The 18522-nt window shown below is 37.8% G+C and overlaps 1 protein-coding gene across 2 annotated transcripts in view; it reads right to left on the bottom strand.

Annotated features, from left to right (window-relative positions):
- slc1a2b (solute carrier family 1 member 2b) overlaps positions 1-17848 on the bottom strand; it is an 83260-nt gene extending 65412 nt beyond the window's left edge. For both annotated transcript variants that reach the window (XM_052119172.1, XM_052119174.1), the window contains exon 1: positions 17680-17848. The gene's annotated coding sequence lies outside the window, so the exon portion shown is untranslated. The remainder of the gene's footprint in view (positions 1-17679) is intronic.
- Positions 17849-18522: the final 674 nt, after the last annotated feature.

The raw sequence follows: 18522 nt of genomic DNA, 5'->3' as shown, positions 1-18522 counted from the left end.
CGAGCAACTCTGCCTCGAGCTTGCGATTCATTCACAGAAACATTTCTTACAATCAAAAGAAAGTCACAGCCATTATATCTCTATTGCATCAAATTGTCCTTGCACAGTTAAAACGAATCAATTTAAAACGTTCTTTTCCTGAAGTGCACATCACTGTATGAAGTCCGAAATAAACAATGATTGCACCTTACTGCAAGTCTTTTGACACTGGAACCGAGGTACTCCTGCTATTAGCTCAATACATCTCCTTAGCAGTACAAATGTGCTGCCCTGTCCTGCGTGTCTCTCGGGCCGTCCTACTTAGCATCCCATGACACCGCATCTGTGGTGTGTTTTCTGCTTAACTGTCCTATCTTACAACTGCGGTCCCAGTCCCTCCTATCCATTTCAATCTCCCTTATTTCTTGTCCCTGAGCACATCCTAAATGAGGCTATCTCTGCAAGCGGCAACCACCCAGTCCTTGCTATTTAATGGTGCACCCGGGTCCGGCCTTTGGTCCCGGGTTTCTCGGGGCTTGCATGGCTGGTCAACATCTAAAGTAGATGCGCACTTTGGGGGAAGGAATTCATGATAATCCATTTACAATCATTTTCCACAATCAAATACTACTTAATTGAAGCCATGTGTGACTTGCTGTCCACAAGTTATTTAACATCTTTTTTGGGGGACAGCACGCCAAATACATTTACCTTAATCTCTAGGACTATATACCATCAAACTCATGAAATTCATTTCCAAACATTAGTGTGAGTGAATATTGTTCACCTAGGCCTGTCAATCATATTGCAAGGATTTATAAGCGGCTTATTCCCTAGCTCCGGCAATGATACTTTTAGCATCCCTCCACCTCCCAATCTCCACCTTTGTATTTCATAATGCCTATACCAATTATTTCAAATTGACTTAACATTTCTCACTTTAGTCCGATAGTCCAGGAGGGGGAACTCAGAGCTCAAACCCAGTCCTATGCTTGAAATAGCTGCTGAAAGCAATTTGTATGTGCAATTATGATCTTGTGGCCTGATTCTGAGTGCTATAAAGACGAGGATGCAGCAGACCAGCGTTACCTGACACACCCCCATGACTGTACAGCATCACTGTGATCCAGACACCTGAATCATCTCTTTAACATTCCAAATGTGCGCTTGACAACACCGCGCATCTGGATAAATTACATGTTATAGCACTCTTCCTCATCATTTGATCATTATTTGAGGAATTACAACTGATATGATGAAAATGTCTGCAAACACCTCTTTTAAAATAAAATGACGGGATGCTTGTCTATAGGTGTCTGTGACAGGGTTGAACTGGACTGACATGCAATGCTGTGCATGAATGTGAATAAATGAATATGGTAGTTTGGTGTTGTCTCGTTTCAATTGGGATGCTTATTGATTTGAATATGGATGTAAAAATAAAAAAATAATAACATTTCAAACTTTGTCCTTAAGCGTACTCATAGTGATCGGCCGAAACCACTGATGCATTGTAACATTAATTCCACAAGAGACACTGATCTAGACTCAGCTTTTCAGTTCTCACTTGTAATTAATGTTTGAATTTGAGGTGAGAAAACTGACCTAGACCAGCAGTTACGAGCAACATTACACCTGAGCAGCAATCAGAATTCGCTCTCCATATCCATCTTCATTAATACTCAATATTAGGCATGCCTGTGCTTAGCCTTACACACGCTCCGCCTATAAGCACGAGTGGTATACTTCTGGGTATTGTGACACAGCAGGTATCGTGACAACCATAAACTATAAAGTCAAACTATGTCAAAACATTATAGCGATTGGAAAGGTCTCCATACAGTATACGTGAAAGCACACACAGTTATACATAAGTTGTAAATAATGTCTTTTTTGTTGTCTAACTTCATGAAACATAAACAGATATGAAAACAACAGATGCTTCTCATGTTAATACAGTGGATAAAGTGAAGTCTGCATCCCCCGGGTCCTATTGCCTGGGGATACGTGGTGTGTTCCTCTCATTGAAATAAGACCCTCAGTATGGTATATTCTATAAATCTTTCACATTTATTTTGTTTAATTACTATTATTGATCGATGAAATCAATAACGGCATACAATTGATCATTTATTCATCATTAACAATCTATTATATACATCTATATCCCTTGCAACCTCTCTGTGTCCCCTAATGTGAGAACCACTGTATTAAAGGATCCTCGGCTTTGAAAATGAAAATTGAAATCGAAAAAATATATTTGAAACTGAACTTTGCGTTTTAATTTTGAATTCTGACACTTTTGTTGTGCTAACTTTAAAAAAATTAATTTGCTTTTTCACATTTGCTTTTTCATTTTAATACTGGCAGTCTTGCCTTAAAAATGTTTATGAAAATGGAATGTCAAATCAGCAATTGCATTTCGTTTTTAATCTGACAGTGGTGAAGCACTGTCACAGTGAAAATGAAAATGGAATAATTGAATTGTTTATCATGTCAATGACTTTTGGCAAATATTTTACACTTAGTGGAAATTAAATGCTTAATGAGGTTTTCATTTTTAACACTGCATTCATTTATTTAATATTGGCATGTTTAATGAAGAGCCGTTGGCTCGAAATGTCTTCTAAGGTGGAACGTGGGAAGTTGTGGAGTTGTGGAATTTGTGGAGCTGTGGTGTGCAGACTATTCTCATTAATCCACACTGCTCCTATTGCATTATTTCTTTCTCACAAATGTTTGTTCGAATGAATTGTTTGTGTGGCAAAGTCATATTGTTTATTTGAAACTTTTGAACCATTTGAATAGATATGCTGTGATGAACATGTAAAAGTATTACAAAGTGAAAATAACAAATACACCAAAATTAAAATGACTCTTTGACAGAATGTGTGACTCCAGGCAACTCTACAAATCTATGCACAGTGGTTACCAATCCACCCGCTGGACAAAAGGTATAAACAACATCAGGGTCAGATCTGTCACCTCTAGTCTCTGTGAACTTGAACTAAACTCTGCTGAATGCACCTTTTGGCCAAACCAACACACACACATACAAAACACTACAAACAAACAGAAGTTATCCATCCATCCATCCATCGTCAACCGCTTATCCTGTGTACAGGTTCGCGGGGGGCTGGAGCCTATCCCAGCTAACATTGGGCGAAAGGCGGGGGACACCCTGGACAGGTCGCCAGTCCATCGCAGGGCCAACAAACAGAAGTTAAAGAAACTAAATATACCAATTTGAGATAAATTTAATGTATGCATGAATCTTTAAACTTATTTAATCATTACTTGACGGGCACATGCCTTACCCTCTCACAATACAACAAAAGCCAACTAATATTAAAAAGGAAGTAAGCTATATTATATCAAAACAGCATCATTTTCTGAAGAATATATGAGTGGTGCTTCCTCATGCCAATCTTGCCATCATGATGCACATTTAGGTGTTCTGGGTAGCTGTGAGGGCATGGCTCTGTGCTTGTTACAGTATGGTGTTCTCAATGTTTGCTGGGCAATGGAAGTCCAGTAAGCACTACCCCAAGTCTCTAAGATATTCTAGTTTCAAGAAATGACTCAGGCCCCTCCTTCAAAAAGGATCAGGCCCCTCCTTCAAAACGGATCAGACCCCTCCTTCAATGTAAATCTATATACATTTTCCCCCCTGTTTTATTGTTTGGCAGGCGAAAATCTGATTGCTTAGTAATAGCACACCTCTACACAACAAGCTGCATGATTTGAGGTATCCTTCATGCCTGTAGCACAAACGATGTGGGATGAATTATGTTTAATACTAAAGGTTATAGTTTTGTTAAAATCCTTGGTCACACTTTATATTAGGTGGCCTTAAGTTACTAACATTAAATACATACAACACTACGTATTTACTGTGTAACAACACTTTGTTCTGCAAAATACCCACATTTCCTGCTACTGAGGTTGAGGTACGGGTAGGTTTAGGAGTAAGAGTAGGGTTAGGATTAGGGGTTACAGTTAGGTTTTGGGGTAAGTGTTGGGTTAGGATTAGGGGTTACAGTTAGGTTTTGCGGTAAGGGTTGGGTTAGGATTAGGGGTTACAGTTAGGTTTTGGGGTAAGTGTTGGGTTAGGATTAGGGGTTACAGTTAGGTTTTGGGGTAAGTGTTGGGTTAGGATTAGGGGTTACAGTTAGGTTTTGGGGTAAGGGTTGGGTTAGGATTAGGGGTTACAGTTAGGTTTTGGGGTAAGGGTTGGGTTAGGATTAGGGGTTACAGTTAGGTTTTGGGGTAAGGGTTGGGTTAGGATTAGGGGTTACAGTTAGGTTTTGGGGTAAGGGTTGGGTTAGGATTAGGGGTTACAGTTAGGTTTTGGGTAAGGGTTGGGATTAGGGGTTACAGTTAGGTTTTGGGGTAAGGGTTGGGTTAGGATTAGGGGTTACAGTTAGGTTTTGGGGTAAGGGTTGGGTTAGGATTAGGGGTTGCAGTTAGGTTTTGGGGTAAGGGTTGGGTTAGGATTAGGGGTTACAGTTAGGTTTTGGGGTAAGGGTTGGGTTAGGATTAGGGGTTACAGTTAGGTTTTGGGGTAAGTTTTGGGTTAGGATTAGGGGTTACAGTTAGGTTTTGGGGTAAGGGTTGGGTTAGGATTAGGGGTTACAGTTAGGTTTTGGGGTAAGTGTTGGGTTAGGATTAGGGGTTAAAGTTAGGTTTTGGGGTAAGGGTTGGGTTAGGATTAGGGGTTACAGTTAGGTTTTGGGGTAAGGGTTGGGTTAGGATTAGGGGTTACAGTTAGGTTTTGGGGTAAGGGTTGGGTTAGGATTAGGGGTTACAGTTAGGTTTTGGGGTAAGGGTTGGGTTAGGATTAGGGGTTACAGTTAGGTTTTGGGGTAAGTGTTGGGTTAGGATTAGGGGTTACAGTTAGGTTTTGGGGTAAGTGTTGGGTTAGGATTAGGGATTACAGTTAGGTTTTGGGGTAAGGGTTGGGTTAGGATTAGGGGTTACAGTTAGGTTTTGGGGTAAGGGTTGGGTTAGGGGTAAAGTTAACAGTGTAACTACAAATGTAATTAAATGCAAGTACTTAAAATTGAATTACAATGAAACAGCATTTATGTACATATAAGTACATTATTTAAAATGGTTAAGTTCGTAGTAGTTAAAGACACCTAATATGAATTGGGTCCAAATCCTTGATCTTAAGCATGAGTAATATAGTTTAATAGTAAATATACTGTAATGATAAATGTATGTACATTTACATTTACATTTATGCATTTGGCAGACTTACATAATGAACGCAAATAATACTTCTATACTGACTGTTAAAATAAGACTAAGACTAAAATCATTTGTGCATTCAGTAATAATGCAAACATATTGGGATTTCTTGAAAATTTGTTTCACTTCTATGAACTGTCATAATGATCAAAACCCTTATAAGAATTTGGCATGCAAATGGACAACAGACGGACCGCAGGGAATTCACATACTCTCTGAGGATATCATGACAGACTCCCTTGAGTTTAAATTCTCTTTCAGGCAGCACTTGAGAGCCATCATAGGTGGAATGCTGTAGCCACATAGTGTGTGTCTGTGTGTTTGATGTGACTCACTGCAATGCTACAGGAGGCCAGTGAAAGGTAATAGAGAATTCACTCTTTTTTCACTTGGCTGCGTCTATGTGAAGTTCCCCAGTTACCCATCTGAGGGCTTTTGTCCTGCCCCAAAAAGTGGCACTGCCATTACCCCGTCCCTTTTGGGTTCAATGTGGCATGGAGAGGGATGGGGAAGGATGCCAGCCCCATTCAGGCCACTGATGTCATGCGTATGCCCACCGTGGGAGAGGAGCGGAAGGGCTGGGAGGGGGATGAGGACTCATTCTCCTCTTCCTCTGTTTGCTCTCTTTTGGGATGAATTAATCTTTTAGGAATAGCAGCCCACTGTGCCGCAGAATCAACAGCGATTATACCAATTTTATGCAACCTTCCTGGAGTGAGGAATCTCTTTTTTTGCTCTCTCTCTCTCTCTCTCTCTCTCTCTCTCTCTCTCTCTCTCTCTCTCTCTCTATGAGAGCTATTACAACCATTTGGCCTTTTTTGAAACAAACACTCATAGATTAAAAGTGAGGGACCTCTACTGCAGATGATAGAATAAAGAACTGGAGAAATGTAAATATAAAGCTATTAATCACCAGAATTTCTTTAGCATTTCAATAAAAATCAGTAATTGTATAATGTTCTGCTTTCATTGCTTTATATAAAGACAGTTTTCTTCCACTTCTGACTTACTGTCTGAATGTTTATGAAAAATAACACAGAAACAAGATTGTCTTTTTTAGTCATCAATGTTTTAAAATATGAATATTTTGTCATAAATTAAGTTGAATTCTTCTCCAGAACCTGCAAACAAAAGTGTGATTGCAATGTGTGAACTGAGCTGTGAAAAGCTAAATGAAACTGCATCTCTGTCATTCTCTGACAGGTTATATCATTCATGAAGAAAGTGTATGTTTTTGGAACATTCAGGATATTTTGATGTGTTATTGCTCATGCACAACCATCAAGTGTCTGAGAAAGCTGATAGATTAAAGCTTGAACCATTTTTATATAAGAGTTAGGCTATAGTGAAGGGAAAAGTAACATCTAAACTTTAATATTATACTAATCAAACATTTAAAGCATAAAAAACAGCCAAAATCAACTTTTCATGGTAAATTACGTTTAGTTTTTTTATATCAAAACAATCACCTATGCCAAGTGCCATCTCCCATCACCAGCTAGTAAAGGTCAAAGGTAAATTTCAAGTCATGACTGTGGTGACATAACCTCTCTAGGTCAAGGACCTTTCTAGGGTCAAGTCTCGGGGCAACAGTGAACATGAATGTCTAGACAAAGGTCAAATCTTTGCTGGAGGACACACACACACACACACACACACACGCACACACACGCACACACACGCACACACACGCACACATACACACACACACACACACACACACACACACACACACACACTCACAAGGATACACACATTCCCACCAGGTCAAAACAAATGGCAAGGACAATAAAGCATTTTTAAGTTTTCCAGACTGAATCACACTAACACACACAATGCATTTTAATATCAAACTAGATGAATTCCATCTTGGGTGCTAAATATTCTTTAACAATCATTTAGTGATAAATGGAAAACCTTTAGAGGAAAAAGAGTCAACATGACAGCGAGCACGTAGTTAATAATTCGGTTTTTATCAAGCGTTTTACGCACATAAACAAATAAATCTGATTAATCTCCATAAAGATTATTTTCTTGAAAAGTCTGTCTGTCTGGAGTGTCTAAAAACTCAATATGTAAAAAATGCAGCACATTATATTTACAACGTTTTATAGTGTAAATAAAATACTGATGGTATTTGAATAATACATCATTTAAAAGTTTAGATAAACTACAAGTAAACAAGTTACTAACTCCATCAAATCTATTTAAGGGGGCATTTTACCATCTAACAGAGCAGTCTATAGCAGATGATATCATTTGATTGAATAATCAGAGCTGTATTATGTGGCACTAAAACAACGAATATTTTGAATAAATTATCCATGGAAGGGGGCAACTCGTCTGTGATTGGTCATAATGCTCAACCACTGCTCAAACATGTTAAAAATCGTATGTAACATTAGTAGACCTACATGGACTGCTATAATTGATTAATTCATTGTGGCAGCTGTAATTGTAGTCTGAGCTACTGTCATGCTACTGAAAATGTTTGAGTTAGTAGTGTCACTACTTTTAGTTTGTTTGTAATGTATTATAATAAAATTCAACACTAACAAAAAAATCCTTCCAAAAACAAAACAGAATTTGAGCTTTTGCTGAGGAAACAGTATACTGTTTTCCATACAGACAAATCATAACTAACTATTTTTATTGTCTTTTTTGTTTTCAGCCCAGAAAACAATACACATGCATGATTGACCCATATGTGACCCATATGTGCACTCTATCGGTGTGCATGGACGCACTTTCATTGTGTGTGAAATCTCATTCTGGCTGTAATGAGAGGCTGATTAGGGAGTTGTGGGATGTGCACTGGTTTCAGATGTGAGCTGTAATGATGTGTTCACAGATCATTCTGGCTGAAGGGTTATCAGGCTCTCATTCATCTACAGTGAGCTCACACCGAGGCTCTTTAGGGGCCGTTCCAATCACTGTTTCACCTGCTCTGTCTTTCACTTTCTCTCTTATTTTCTTTCTCCACATTTGGTTCCGAGTCATGTGTTTTGTCAGATCCCACAAAGATTTCCCACAGGTATGTTCCAGGTCATTAACGTAATGTCTATGGAAAGCATCTGTTGCATGTTATTTTTCAGTTTGTAAACAGAAAATGCATTTACAGTAAATGTACTTACAATAGAAGTCATTCAGCACCATTAATAAATGTTTCAACTATCACACAGTTTTAAAAGTATAACCATAACATTTAAGTGGTAGAATGAAATTGGTTAGAATCACTTACCTGTGTAAAGATATATCTAATCCTTCAACTCATGTCATGACAATCTAAAAAAGTTAATCTGATCACTTCCGCTTGGTGTCCGCACAAGGATTCCGGAAAGTCACATAATATAACAATCCGTAAAGCACTGTTTACATGGTGCAAACTCCACCCAGAACAATTCCATCTGTAATGTTCAGCTGTCTAGAAAAGAAGTCCCACATCAAAAGGATGCTTTAAAAAAGTTTACAGCATATAAGTATCAAATGTTTGTAAAAATGATATGCAGGAAGCACTGAATAAATATAATCATTCACATTTTTGCTTTTACACCCTGCAGAATGGATTGCCCCATAGACTTCCATTGCAAGCTTATTACTATAAACATGTTTTCTGTTTTTACACACTGAAGAGGTCTAAATCATTTGGTACACAAATGCTGTCTATTGATATTAACTAAAAATAATATATTCAGGAATATTCACAAAAAAGATCCATTTTCCACCACTGAAGAGATGTCAGTCTGTAATCAGTCTATAACTATATTTCCATCCAAGGATTGTTTTGTGAAAAAAGGTTTAGTGCATCAAAATGTTTACTATATGTTTACGATATAGCAGATGGAAACACAAATTTCACAAGCGTCAACATATTTTTTCATTTACATTTAGAGCATAAATCATATCTCGATACTTCAAATTACATGAAAATCTAGTTTGGAAACACGTTTTGTTGAGAAAAATGGTATTTACACAAAAAATTTGAATTTGAAAAAAAAAAAAAAAAACATGGCACATCTGTCAAATCTGTCCTTACAACAAAAGGTATAGCAGAGAGGTACAGTTGGACTGATGAGAAGACTCGAGTTTTTCTAAATGTCTTTAAAGACAATGACATAAGCTTTATTCTTGATAGAATTTTTTCCAGACTTTTTATTGACTGCGTGTTTACACGCTGGTAAAGATTACGCCATCTTTTACCAAAACGCCCTTATTTATGGTTACGTTCTCAGAATATCTGAAGTGGATGTTGGCCAAAGAGAAGACACTTCTTTGTTGTATTGTATTGCAATTACAGACAAGAGTTTTCAAACAGAAAGGCAAAAAGAGAAATAACATTCAGTGTGAAGGGGATTAAACAAAAGTGCCAAAATAATTAATACACAGATAAAAAATAGACATCAGAGAAAAGGGATATGGACGTATTCCAGGTATTCCAATCAATTACTTCTTATAATTGCAGATACGGACAAGCTACTTTTCCATTTTAATGATGTCTTCTGATATAGCCTACTATTGCAATTATGTGAAATTAAAATGACAGTAAAATGGTCAATTCTCTCAATACTCTCTCCATTTTACACAAATGTGGGGACATCTGGGATGCCAAAGGTACACGAGTTGTGATATACACAAAATTCTATATAGAAACCGCTCTTTTAGTTGCACTAAAACTAAACATATGCGACGTGTTAAAGAAATGTCACGTTATTAGTAAAATGCCGTTTGAATGGAAACGAACAGGACACAGACAGTTTTGCAAACATTTTATTTTATTTTTTATTTGCCGTTAACAGAACAGCTCAAAAAGTGCACGTAAACTTAATTATTGATGGCATTTTCTCATCTCATGCTGAAATCAATATGTTACAACAGCTAAGCGCAGCTATCATTAAACAAGGCCCATCTGTTATCTGACTTTAGTGAATACTAAATACACAGCATTTGATCATCTCAGCTTAAACCCCACATGAGCTCATTAAATCAACCACCCCAACCCCCACCATCCTATACCAACATGATCACACAGGACTCCGGCATGTTGTTTCCGATAGTTCCGATACACTAGGATCAGTGGCATTATGCCGCCTCACAGACCGCTGTCATGTCCTCACAGACATGTCTGCAACAGCTCCAGCTCAATTGCTTTCCCTTGTGGCGCACCGAGAAGCATGTCGCATCTGGATGCGTGTCACGTCAGCGGGGAACACAGTGGATCAAATCCCGTTGTGATCAGGGAGTAATCGCGATCGCATAATCAGTGATGGCCGCTTGCATTTGCACATCTAACATTAACATTTTCATACAATAATGGTTAAAGTTAGGTATAGGGTTGGGTTGTAGACTTTATAAAACAGTAATTCCTCATATATGCATTTACAACAGAAACTCGCTTCACAGAGTGCTCCACGAAAATGGAGCTTACACGTGACTTCTTAAGTGTTCTTGCCCCAAGAACACTTTACCGCTTTGGCCACATGTGGCATTGACAGACACACACACACACACACACACACACACACACACACACACACACACACACACACACACACACACACACACACACACACACACACACACACACACACACACACACACACACACACACACACACACACAGTTAGAGAGAGTGACCATCACAACCCTGAGCAGGAAAATAAATGTTTCTTCAAATGAAGGAGATTGTGTGAGAGGGCTGGTTAAACAGAAATAACAGCACTGAAGATTGATGGTCTTTCCCTAATCACTAAAAAACAAGCAAACCTTCTGCTCATTCCCCACGGCCTCTGCCCCACCCCCACACCCCTCTCAACACACTTGATATCATGATTTTTTTCAAGTGTAAAATATGTGTTGTTAATATTTGTTATCAAATAAATCTAGAACCCAGTAATCTGTATGTGCTCTAAATGTGGTCATAGGTTTTCCTTCATTAATAAAGCCACTGTGTAACTTCTTTTTTTATATATAATTACTTGCAGGTCTTCAATAGCGAGAAAGACGCTGGCTTTGCTGCTGCTGTGCAGGTGTTATCAGGATATTGATGAGCATGTAAACACACTCAGTGTAGTCAAATGGTAGTAAAACAGAAAGCTACGGAGGCTAGAGATATCAATGATGAATTGCTATATTATTTGGCATCATTATGTTGACAGCAGAGCCATATAAAGAGAGAGTTGCGACAACTCCATTGACTCCAATGGAACGTTTTTTTTTACAGCAATGTCGGCTCGTGGTTTACAGCAAAAACGTCTCAATAGTTCCCGGAAGTAGCAGCAAACACATGCCGCGCCGTAGAGATGCAGCAGAACAAACCGTTTGCGACGCACTTTTAAAAGGTGAGACGTTTAAAGAATAATATTATCTTATTCTGTATATTATCAGTACATCTAAATAAAAATAACTTGTAAATTAAAACCTTATAGTTGAGTATTACTCATTAAATTAGGAGATAAGGGATGTTATCGGATAACAGATTAGACAAGGATTGGAGCTGTATAACGTTAGTAACGAACACCCTATTAATTGTAAAATCTGTTCTCTTGATTCAGTTTCATCCATCGTTTAAAAAAAAAAGTAATATCGTAATATATTATTACAATTTAAAATAACTGTTTTCTATTTTAATGTATTTTAAAATGTAATTTACTCCTGTGATGCCAAGCTGAATTTTCAGCCTCATCACTTTTGAACGGCAGTTTATATACGAGTATGATTAAGTTGTTTTAAAGATGAATATATTGTGTATATGAATAAGTATTGTAAGAATTATACATTAGATATATAATATTTATAATACATAAATAATTATATTACTATATATAGAATTGTAAGAATTGTAAACAATAAGCTTCATTTCACTAAATTTTACACTTGCGTAACTGCTGCTAATAGTTAATAGTTCATTGACCCATTGTGTGGTGCGAGCTGGACATCACCTGTCACCAGCCTGTCTCTGTACTATCTGAAAAGTCATAAATATGACATTATTTACCATGAGATTAGTGAAAACAATGAACATGAGGCAACATAAAAAGGCAACAGAAACCCTAGCCTGAAATAAGTTGAGGCAAATAACGGTAAGCGAACACTAATCCTCAAATATTAGCTGATTTGATCTTTAAAAAAACAACATCGCTGTAACAACATACTCATGCTACATACATATGTCGGTGTGTTACATAAATATATAAAATAAATGCATTTATTGACTACTAATTACCAGAAATCGCAGTTCTGTCACTCTACTCTAACAGTTTGAAATGCCCGCCAAAGCACTTCCTGGAACTATCTGAAGTCTACGTGAATCAAGTGACGATCAAGCATTTTGAACTTCCGTTGTCGCAACTCTCTCTCTGTATGGCTCTGGTTGACAGCAGATAAAGACAGAATTGATGGACAAATGGATAGATAGATAGACAGATAGATAGATAGATAGATAGATAGATAGATAGATAGATAGATAGATAGATAGATAGATAGATAGATAGATAGATAGATAGATAGAAGATAGACAGACAGACAGACAGGTGATAGATAGATGACAGATAGATAGACAGACAGACAGACAGACAGACAGGTGGACAGATAGTTAGATAGACAAACAGACAGGTGATAGATAGATGATAGATAGACAGACAGACAGACAGACAGGCCGAACCATTATGTCAGACAGACAGACAGACAGACAGACAGGTGATAGATAGATAGATAGATAGATAGATAGATAGATAGATAGATAGATAGATAGATAGATAGATAGATAGATAGATAGACAGGTGGACAGATAGTTAGACAGACAGACAGACAGACAGACAGACAGACAGGTGATAGTTAGATAGATAGATATGTGGACAGATAGACAGACAGACAGACAGATAGATAGATAGATAGATAGATAGACAGACAGACAGACAGACAGACAGACAGACAGGTGATAGATAGATGACAGATAGATAGACAGACAGGCGGACAGATAGTTAGACAGACAGACAGACAGACAGACAGGTGATAGATAGATATGTGGACAGATAGACAGACAGACAGATAGATAGATAGATAGACAGACAGACAGGTGATAGATAGATAGATAGATAGATAGATAGATAGATAGATAGATAGATAGATAGATAGATAGATAGATAGATAGATAGATAGATAGACAGATAGACAGACAGACAGATAGATAGATAGATAGACGAACAGACGGACGGATGGGTGGACAGAGCAAATGAATAAAAAATCTTAATGAACCAGTGCATGTACGCTGAGCCAAGTTCCTCACAAAAGCCCTCTGTGTGGATTTGGCCATTCAAACACAAGCAGATCTTGCATCATGCCAAGTGCTGAGAATAATGGAGCAGTTTAGAGGCTCTGTGCCTGTTCACAGGCTCCCTGAGCTGGGAAACTGTTAGTGCAGCGTTCAGGAGGGGCTTTTCATTGTTTCATCTCTCTTTTTTCTACAGCTTTCAATGGCAGAGCTGACAAACAGGCAATGAACGGGATTGTTTTGTGCTCCGCTGGATGCGACCGGAGGTAAACACAACATGCCCCTGTGTTCCCCGGCTTCTTCGGCCGGGGCTGTTTGGGAAGGGGGGGAGAAAGACACAGAGACGGAGGCCCTCCGGAAGCTGCTGGAGATAGGCATAGGGCGCTATTGTGAGAGCTGGCATTGTGTGATTATGAGATTCTCATGCTTGTCCGTGAAGAGCAAGAGAGGGTGATAAAGCTCTCTCGGATGAAGTGAGTAACTCCCACACATTTACTTATTTACATACTCAAGAGTGAAATTAATGCCCTGCAATCTCCGGCAGCGCACACAAAGATGCTCACAAAGCTACCTTACAGGCCCATTAGAGACTTCAGAGAGAGGCCTCATGAATCTGAGGGACAAATGGGGCTGCCAACAAGCCCTGAATAAAATGTGCTCCCCTTAAAATTCTTCAAGAAACAGGCAGAAAAGGGATAGGTCCTTTTGAAAAATCCATATGTTTTTCACGTTTTGTTTTTACTTATCATTGTTTAAGCAACACGAGCCTCGAGTAAGATCATTGTAATATCAAATCTAACACACTGATTCACACAGTTCTATTCTGGGAGTGTGTTGAAGGAGGTGTGAGCGACTTTACGCAACACAATAATCTGCACTTCTCTAACACTGCATATTAAAATGATCTTGTAGCTCATTCCTTTGTGTTTAATGTTTTTTTGATTCGTGTGTTAATCATTTATGAGGGATTGATAAGCCAAACTAAATTACTGACCCAGTATTCGTGGGGGCAGTGTGGGTATGTACAATATGTTTTGTACAAATGATTTGTGTATGAGTGAACAAGGTTGACTCTACATTATCTTCTTGCCTATAATGTCTTGTTTTTATGCTAAAGCTGTGTTTTATAACTTAATTAAAGAAAGCAATCTTGGGAGCCAACACTTTAGGCAAGATCAGACATTTCTCAAATGAGACCAACAACAGTTTCTCAATTCTACTTTTGATTGTAATTATTACTGGAAATCTTTGGCAAATTTTTTTCTAGTTCATATTTGATTATGCTAAACGCTGTACCTATGTTTAACAACCTATGAGTCAATCTCAAAATTTCAGCAATAACAGCTATATCATATTTTGCTTTTGATGAATGTTTAGAACTTTTTTGCCTAATATATTTACCATTTACTGATATCAGAGACTTGGTTTTGGGCTACATGCAATTCAGTTGTATTCTGAATAAGAAAATGTCAGGTTGCAAATGCGCTGTGATTTATAATAAAGGATACAATGTTTTCTGAAAGTCGTCTGTCGTATGTGGACCGTGCACAGAGAGATATATCTGTGAGAATCCATCCGTGAGAGAATCCATCTGTGTTCTGGTGCACTCACACAGATTTATGGGAAACCTTGTGTCTGTGTGGCCCATGGGAATGATTCTAACACTTCAGATGACAAGAGATCTGACAGTCAAAGGAGCAAAACACCATCTCTACTGATTCTCAAGAGCACGTTCATTTGAACTCTACACAGGTCGTGGAAGGGCTGGGATGAGGGAGGAAAGAAAGAATGATAGAGAGTGATGAAGAGCACAGAGAATGGAACTGGATGGCACTTTGGCAGCAGAGGCGTATTCCCAGGAAGATTACTTAAGCCTGAAACACACACACACATTTATTTGTCTCCCAGCCTTTTTTCCCCAATTTTTTCACTTCTAACATCCTTTAAGCTGTTTTACATTTCTCTCTCTCTCTCTCTCTGCTCTCTCTCTCTCTCTCTCTCTCTCTCTCTCTCTCTTTCTGTTTATCCATCTTTCTTTCAGCATCCTGCTTCTCACTTTTAATTAGGCTCTTTTCTCACACTTCACTAGTCTGCTGTGAGTACACGAATGTTCAACTCATAAAATGCCCACAGAACCCTCATACACAAGCGCTTACTCCATAGTTATGTTTGAAATAACATATGTTACTATTCCTAAAGTATACAGAATGTTTACTGTGAAAAGAATGCACATTTTCTGTATGCATGAAGTACCAAGATGACCTATAACACTTGGCAAAATGTGCAGTATGCAACAGAGCACATCGTGTGGAATACTGTGTACCACAATGGAAAGCGTTCTACTTGACCTTCCGTTTCCAGTGTGACGAATGAGCCAGAAATGATATTATCCACTTTTTCTTGAGTCATTATTTGATCAGACTGCCATTATTGGATATTTTTTTCTGATAACTTGTCGGCACTCGCTGATACAACATGATGAGGTCATGTGACAACAATAGCTGGGATTTCATCCACATATTATTATAAAAATGTTGGGATATTGCCTAAAAAGACTGGATGGAAACACCAAGATGTGAATAAAGTTTCCAAAATAAACATATATGCTCTAGGTAGATACATTTTTTATTCGGTAAGAAGACATGCAAATAAATTGTCATCAAAATTACTGGCTGCTATTTCCTTCCAAAACTGACATGTTTTGATCTCAGACATAAGGCATCTTTCGCTGAACTCTAGTAAACATGAAGTTTGTCTGAGCATTTTGTCTGCGTGCTCTAAACCGCAAGAAATTTATTGGATTTAACAAAAAAGCCACAGTGGGTTTTATGTCCATTTTTATTTCTATTTTTGCACAAATTTCCTCAAAAATGAAATGCTGCTTTACTCACAAGTTGTTTTTGTAATATTCCGATATTTTGCATTAAATAACTTCACAACTTGGATAGAAACATAATCTGCATTGCATAATATTGCTTGAAACATTTATCATTGCATCACTATTTCACATACTATTTTTAAATAAATAGGCAGTATACTGTGTAGTATGCTGTAAGAAGTATGCTAATATTCCATTTGAAACATAGCCCGTCACTTCATTTATTTTTCCTCTTATCTCACATACTGTTTGTAATAGCAAATGAATGTTCAGTATAATAAATACTATATAGCACCCCCACATTCAAAACAAATGAAGCCTCATTAGTCTTTATAGCTGTTTGAAATTGCTTCTGTGAAGAGACATACACAGTGTGCTTCATTTCCCCTGGAGATACTTTACAATGATCCTGGCCTAGAACATCAACCCCCCACCCTCACATCCCCCCATTACACCCGCCTTCACGGCTGACCTTTGACCTCCAGCATAGATATGACGGGGGTGGGGGCGGTGGGGGGGGGGGGGGTGTCTCTTTTTCACACAGAATGCTCCATCCATCCACAAATCAACATATGAAACAGACTGCAAAATGGACTTCATCATCAATTATAACTCAGTTTTGTATTTGTGACTGGATTCTGTGTTTAGAGATTTAGATCAAATAATACTCCTCTAGAGATATGACTCCATAAACACATTTGTATACATGCTATGCATCCATGCACGCACACATAGGTACATGAACAAAATGAATGAGGGCTTATACTGAATGTTTTGCCACTCAGGAGTCTTTTGAACTCCAACAGAATGAACATAATTGATTATCTGCATGAAAGCTCCTTCACATTTATTTTAAAATGACACATAAGTCAAGCATTCCTAGTAAAAAAAAAAAAGTGTGAAGCAGGATTGTTATTGGCATTTCCATCATAATTTATAACCAATCATAATGTATCTCAACAGAATCGAATAAGAATCCTCTAACAATCAAATAAGATCATACTGGTTAAAGTGAAAAGGCAATTTTGTATTTCTTTCAGAATTTCAATATTTCCAGTAGGATCTTATTTTTTTCCTTTCCAGATTCTTATTTGAAACCAATTAGGATAATTTATGATTGGTTCCAAATTATAACACAAATTCCAAAGTAAATCCTGTCTACTCCTTGAGGATTTTTCATAAAAAAAAACAATTTCAAACACACATCATTCAGATAACATCAGTGAATCTAATGCATGAGTGAATCTATGATTGGCACATTATGTGGAGCCACTTTGAAAACAGACATGCAGAAACTTACCTTTGCTGTCAACCTGGCAGATTCAAGAAAGGGTTCGTGTATTCTTCACTCTCTGCTCGGTTTCTCTCATGCACTTTGGTGAGATGTGACACGTTGGGAGCGCGCAGTGGGAAGAGATGCACGTTCAGCGTTCTGTTTGGATAATCCGGTGCTCCGAGCACATCTACAGTCACACTGAAGGAAGACTACCTCAGTGAGAGCACATAGGCTGTGTTTACACTCCGCCTGCTCCGCCTCACATCCCCCCTTACGTCTTCACATTGACATCCACTTGCTCCAGTCACTGCCAACAACACACTGTGTGGGCTATCTAAGATAGAACATAAATAAAAATGTAATTTCACATATGTACAATATTACAGATTTCCCTTCCATGAACAGCCCCACTCCTCTTTTTTATTGTGCACTTGAAGTCTATATGAAGTTTATTGTGTGTTTTTCAATGTTTTTGGTCAAACCAGTGAAATGATCTTATAGGAATATTATTAATATATTATTATTTTGAAATTATTCATGAAATTATAGTAACAACATAAGACACAACACACATTTCACACAGTTTAGATGAGCATTTAGCTATGCTGACAGGAGCAAGGCATTACATGCACTTAATTATGCAATCCAGTTGAGAATTATTATTGTTTATATATATATATATATATATATATATATATATACATATATATATAATTATTACATTTACCTTGAGCCTAAAAAGTAATACACTTTGCTTGCAATATACTCACTGAAAAAAAAGTTCTCCTCGTTACATGACATTTGAAATTCTCTACTTTTGACGTCAAACCGTCACATTGGATGAGCCGGTAAGAACACGGGGTAAAG

Source organism: Xyrauchen texanus, chromosome 46 (genome assembly GCF_025860055.1).
Source record: "Xyrauchen texanus isolate HMW12.3.18 chromosome 46, RBS_HiC_50CHRs, whole genome shotgun sequence".
NCBI classification, from domain to species: domain Eukaryota; kingdom Metazoa; phylum Chordata; class Actinopteri; order Cypriniformes; family Catostomidae; genus Xyrauchen; species Xyrauchen texanus.
This window is presented reverse-complemented; position numbering and strand designations above follow the sequence as displayed.